Source organism: Rattus norvegicus, chromosome 1 (assembly GCF_021556685.1).
Source record: "Rattus norvegicus strain SHRSP/BbbUtx chromosome 1, alternate assembly SHRSP_T2T, whole genome shotgun sequence".
NCBI lineage: Eukaryota > Metazoa > Chordata > Mammalia > Rodentia > Muridae > Rattus > Rattus norvegicus.
Genome location: NC_141534.1, coordinates 149,798,008 through 149,804,649, shown reverse-complemented (window position 1 = coordinate 149,804,649; position 6,642 = coordinate 149,798,008). Strand labels below are relative to the sequence as shown.

Below are 6,642 nucleotides of genomic sequence, written 5' to 3'. Positions count from 1 at the left end.
GTAGATCAATAGATTTCACTCACTCAAAGCTAAAAATGGCACTAGATAGCATCTGGGGCCTACAGAAGAACTTCCCTCACTTTGCTGTAGCCTGCCTTTTTGATGTTTCCTTCAGTATATTTTTAACATACCTTGATTCATAACTCTCTTTGTTCTGATACTATAACAGTCCAAAAAAACTGCTTCTACATTGGACATTAAATTTCGGAAAGCCTATATGCACTTCCCTGGGCCACACATAATTTTGGTTCCAGAATAAACCATGTCTTTTATTCCTTGGGCGCTTTCAACCACAGCTAATAGGGGGAGGAAATTCCTCTATTACATCAGGTGGATGCAGCACAGTGAGGCGGAAGTGATGGATCCCCTTCTGTGGATGCATGGTTACCCGTCTCACACAGTTGCTGTGACTATTAAATGGAGTAATAGGTGTTGGCCTAACTTCCAAAATACTCTACATCTGGAGTAGTCTGGCCTTCTTTTTTTAAAGATTTATTTATTTATTTTGTGTATGAGTACACTGTAGCTGTCTTCAGACACACCAGAAGAGGGCATCGGATCCCATTACAGATGGTTATGAGCCACCATGTGATTGCTGGGATTTGAACTCAGGACCTCTGGAAAAGCAGTCGGTGCTCTTAACCACTGAGCCATCTCTCCAGCCCGTAGTCTGGCTTTTTAAATACAACCAATAAACAGATGTAGGATAGAATTAGAGATCTGCCTATGGGCTTTCCCCTTTCCTTGCTTAAGGAAAAGTTTCTTGTTTCCAGCTCTGTAGTGATGACTTTAGCATGAAGAGCTCATCAGGTACAAGCAATATTCTCAAGGAAAATGCAAACAAAGACTCTTTTTTTTTTTTTTTTTCCACAGAAACGTAATCATTCCCATGCTCGAATGTGCTTTACATTACTCAGAAGGGAGTTTATTGGTTCCAGGTCTGTTGTATCACCGAGGAAACCATGGTGTGCTATTAAAACACTAAAGAGAAAAACAGCTCAGGCAGTCCCAGACTGATGGCAGCCCCAGGTAGCCTGGCACGGGGAACTCTCCAGTGGGGTGCTCAGGAAGCTGAGGTGGGGTGTGGCTGCCTAGCGCTGCAAGATTAGAGTGAAGGCATTGTTGAGTCACTTGGGAAAGGGATGCAAAGCCAGAAAGATGATGACATTAACAGTGAATGCGTTATTTTTCCTTGCTTGGAAACAAGTTTTTTCTTTCCCATTTGAAACGATGCGGCGTCTCTGAGGCCTCATAATTCAGTGTTTCTACTCAATGTCTTGCCAGAGTCCCAAATTCCTAAACAGAGTAGAGGAAATCGTCACAGGTTCCTGCAAGAAGAAGGGAATTCAGCATTTTATGGACGGAGTGACTGATTATGACTTCTGCATGATTATCACATGTAGAAAAATAAAGATTTTGACTAAGGGTGGACCTTTAGAATTCAACGGGGCCAAGTTTGCCTGGCTCTCCCGAGCACAGATCTACTACTCTCAGTGACTTTTTAAAATCATACTTTTGGTGTAAGAACACTGCCAGCATTGTAATAATTAAGTTGAAGTAACAAACACTAAAGACACCATTAAGCATGAGCAGGGGGAGGCAAAGTCTTAGCATTTGAACCCGGATATTATTGTCTTCCTGGTTGAAGAATGGGAGGCACTGAGGTCACCCAGGTAGTGCAACTAAGTGTATCCCTTGGCACTTGTTTCTGTTTTAATTCCAAAGGAAGACATTAGAACAGTCGCACTTTACACTTCCACTACTCAAAACCTGAATTTATAGAATTTGAGAGAATTTGAATCTATCTACCTACCTATTATCTATCTATCTGTCTGTCTGTCTGTCTATCTATCTATCTATCTATCTACCTATCTATCTATCATCTACCTATCATCTACCTATCACTGAGTACTGCTTCGTACAGAGGCTTCTGTCTGTTCGCAATCACTATGGACTGTGGAGCCCATGCTGTGCTTATCTTGGCTTGTACATTTTAGCTTTTCCATTCCCAACACTACATCAGCGAACACACTAATACATTTATAGTGAGCTCATAAGAGTGAGGGTCTGAGGTGGACACAGACACATGCGAATGATCTGTCATTTTTCATTATTACAGACTCAAGGTTGCACTGTATCCCAACAGTGATTGGGATATTGATTTATTTACATAGTCAGCATTAGATATAATAAACCTCTTTAGATTGATGAATGAAAAATAACATTACTTTATTCTAACTTATATCCCCTTGCTTTTGAGAATTTTGTCTATCCTTTCATGTAATTATAAATCAGGTGTGCGTGTGCGTGTGCGTGTGTGTGTGTGTGTGTGCGTGTGTGTGCGTGCGTGCGTGTGTGTGTGTGTGTGTGTGTGTGTGTGTGTGTGTGTGTGTTGTATTTGAGATGGGGTCTCAGGTAGTTTAATCTGCCCCCGAACTCCCTAGAAGCTAAGGATGATCTTGAACTCCTGATCTTCCTACCTCCACCTTGGATTACAGGCATGTACCACCATGCCCATCTTTGTATTAAATCTTTTATGAAATGATCACTTACTGTTGGTGAGTTTTGCCCTTACATCCATTAGAATGATTTGCTTTGTTGTGATCTAAGTGTTGTGATAGAACAGCGGCTCACATCTGGACAGACCACACCAGTCCAATCAATGCAGTTCCACGTGGGAGAGGTGGGCGGGTGACAGAGACAAAGGAGGAAAAGAGTGATAAGAAGGGGCAAAGATCAGGAAGAGTCTGCTTTTTATTTAAACTGTTACGGATGTAACTGCTCACAGGTAAAGGTGAAAGCTAAACCAAATGGACGCTGGGAATGTATGGCCATTGCCATAGCAACAGATACACAGTGGGTCCCTGTCGCCTATGGATGACGTCACCATTGGGTTCGGAGGCAAAAGACAGATCCTGATACCAGCACAAAGTGTCTGTTTCTTCTTAACTTCAATTTTGCTTTGCTGAAGTGTACCTTTATGCAATTCATTTAGTAATAAACATTTGCACTGTTTGTCTTCTGTATTGTATATGTGGGCATAAACTTTCAGCATTGACATGTTGGAGTACAAGGGCTTTCCATTCCTAGGGCCAAGTAGGCAGCACAAATGTCCCTTGGGATCCTTGGGGATTCGTTCCCGATATCCTCTGCAGAAAAACAAATCTGCACAGGTTCAAATACTTCATATAAAACAGCACAGAGTATTTACATATAACATGTCCATCATCTCTGGGTTACTTGTAACAGCCAGTGTAATACACATACTGCATGAGTAGATGTCACATTATATTGGATAGGGTGTAAGAAATATTTTCCCCTTCACTTAGTTGTTTCTGTTGTTTTGGAACCTACATATGCAGGGAGCCAGTGGTACCTGGTCTTGTTTGTCAGGTAGATGCCTACTTCCTGTTGTGTGTGTTTTAGTCTAAGATGGTAATGCAGGGAGGAGTCTGCTCCTCAGTGGCTTCCCAAATAGCTACCTGCTGGTATCCCTGGACTCTCCACCCACCCCTTTGCTCTTTATCTGCATCCTGGATGATGGCACTTCAGAGTTGGCCCAGTCTTTCTCCAACAATTGCCTCTCTCCATACACTTCATTCATAGTTTCGACTTTCAATTTGGTCCCTGTTCTTTTACCCTTCTGTATAGACTCTTCACCAAAGAAGGCTAAATTGGCTTTCTGTTGTACACAGGATTGATTTACCTGTTCACATGCACTTTCTCTTTTATTGTCAGGCCTATTGAATGTTCAACATGTGTCTATTCTGACATCTGTCTTAAACTGAAATTTCTTCAGCGTTTAAAATGCCAAGGAAAGCCCAAGTAAACACACAAATCTTTGACTTTTATGTTGTCCTTTAAAGTCAAGATATTTATCCAAAAATATATATTTACCCAACCACCGCTATGTGCTTAGCCCTGGGCTCGATGCTATGACTGGAGGAGGGACTCAGCCAAGCTCTTGCTCTGGGAAAGTGCGGGGCCTAAGCGAGAACAAGAGGGAACACACATCAAGTAAGTATGCTTAAAATATATCACATCGGGACTGTTTCCCCAGGAAAGGTTCTGCCAAAAACTCTTGTCTAATTAGTCATTTTAATCAGGTCTCTTCCAGGATAATAACTGGAGCTACACTTCATAATGAGCAAATTCATATTCATCATTCTATTTATGCTGCAAAACAACCTGGAGGTGAGAGCTATTTTTATCTCACTTTACATATGAGAACTATTTTCATGCTCTAAGCATAGTTTTTATCTCTCCCCTAGGACAGTAAGCTACCAGCAACATGAAGGAGCTTTATAGTAGCCGTCCTGTACAGAAGACCTGAAGGTTCTGAGTGACTCTAGGCTTGACCTCTCTCCCCAACTACTGAGTGTGCCAGGCCAGTTTTTCTGACTTTGTCATTCCTGCCCTGCATATTTCATTACTGAATGCTGTGGGTAGGAGGTCCTGTTATGACCCCACCCCCTGTTTTCTGAAGCACATAAATATTCATGTGAACATGCCAGGAGTTCAGCTTCTTGGCTGGCTGCAGCGTCTAATCATAGGTCAGCAAACCATATAGTTGGTTTGATACAGCTCTAAGTAGGAAGAATGGGTTTGACATCTTTCAAGTGTGTTATAAACAAACATAAAACCCCAAAGCAATGCAAAAGGTAGAGAAAATAACTAAGTGTCAGGACCTGAAGCTCTTCACAGAGTAAACACTCAGATCCCTGCCCTAACCACCTCTCTTGCACAGACCACTGAAGGAGGACACAACACAGTGATCTGTTGAGAGTGCATCTTTATGAGTATGTTTGCCTGAAATGCTGGCCGAAGGCGATGAACATTTTTGCACAAAACTCTGGTAAGGAGATGAAATTTTGGTAAAGATTTAGTTTCTCTCTCCATGTTCTTTCATGTCCCTGCTTAGTATCCCTTATGTCTCAGATGCAGACATCTCTTTATTATTAGGGTTTGCTTGGGACAAAAATGAAGACTTAGACCTGTTAGAGTTCCAGATATCAGGTCCTTGAATTATCTGAATTTTTTTTTAATAAATGGAGGGAAGAATGAAGGTTTACCTTTCAAAAGGTTAGGACTTAGAGTTTACATCATGAGAGTATATGACAGAAAGAGCTAGCATCTTGATGAGTTAGGCGTGCTGTGTGGTCATGAGAATGGCCATACCTTTCTGAATTGATCTCTTATATAGTGATTACGGTGTGAAGAGAAGAAAGTTTCAAGTCATCCTCTTGTAGATTACCTTGCCCTGTACTTTCTTTTTTCCTACTGTGGGTCACATCTCCTGAGATCTACACATTGAGGCCCATGGAAGGGCCAGATATGCAAACTTTGAGTATATGGGCTTATAAAGGAATGGTGTAATTTTTAACAGATTTTTAAATGTGTTCTTCTATCTTTATAAACAGACTTCAGAGATGACTAGGGATCAGGAGTTGAAACTTAAGTCATAAGATAGTCAAATAGTCAGTTTCCAGTAATGAGTATTTTAATTCTATTTCCCACAGCTTGTTCTTAAAATCTGCACCAGGTTAAGAGAGATTCAGATACCTCTGTGCTGTCACAATGCTCAGACACCAAACTTCTCATGAATGATCTTGGAAAGTTGCAATCCTTACCTGGCATTCCCACAACAAGACAGCAGCACCCATGATTAGGTAAAGAGCTATAAACTACTCTAGAGACAGTTTTAGAGAGCAGTGTCTGCTTGCTTACATGTGAGCAACCACTTACATAGTGGATGCCTATTGACTGTAATTGGTTAGCACGTTTGTTACCTTGAATTAGACAGTGAGCCCTTATACCACCAGTACAGAAGAAGCACATTAAAGGAGGCATGGAGCGTGTATTTATGAGTAGAGATGCACCTACAGGTCAGCTGCCAGCTCCTCATGCTACTTCAGAATTCAGTGCTCTGACTTCAGGGGCATGTCGTCCTATGCTTTTCATTAGAAGCGTAGCGTGCCAAGCAGGCTGGACGCTAGGTCATTGCCTGCATTTTCTCCAATAGAAAGTGAAAGCAGAAGAGGAAATAGAATTTCTTTCAGCCCCTTCTGTGACTCACAGGCCTAAATCTCTGTGAGGAGAGGATCCTTTGCTCACAAGACAGAGAAAGGAAACAGGGTGGCAATCCGGGTTGTTTCACACACTTGAACCCTAGACGTTCTGCCTCTAGACTATTGCTTCTCAACCTTCCTAATGCCTTGACCCTTTAATAGAGTTCCTTATGCTGTGGTGAACACAACCATACATTTTTTGTTGCTACTTTACAATGTTATTTTGCTACTGTTATGAATCATAATGTGAATATCTGTGTTTTATGATGATCTTAGGTGACCCCTGTGAAAAGGTCATTTGACCCCCTCAAAGAGATAGCAACCCACAAGTTGACAACCACTGTTTTAGACACATAATTTTTTCTTTAACTGTTAAATATTCTGACATTATTACATTTGTTACACAGTAAATTAAAATGAAGAAAGCAGAAATCATGCAGTTACTACCATGGCATATGCATATTTCTTTCCATATGTATGTATGTATATGTGTGTGTGCACATATAAAATATACATATTTACAATTGCAATGTTGTGATTATTCTTATATATTTTTCTTACTTAATTAAACATA

General features: G+C 41.0%; 1 long non-coding RNA gene across 1 annotated transcript; it reads right to left on the bottom strand.

Annotated features, from left to right (window-relative positions):
- Window positions 1-900: 900 nt before the first annotated feature.
- Window positions 901-2,822, bottom strand: LOC102552825 (uncharacterized). The gene is made up of 2 exons (XR_015655243.1): window positions 2,554-2,822; window positions 901-1,328 (listed from the first exon to the last, which is right to left on the bottom strand). It is a non-coding gene; the product is annotated as an uncharacterized LOC102552825 (long non-coding RNA).
- Window positions 2,823-6,642: the final 3,820 nt, after the last annotated feature.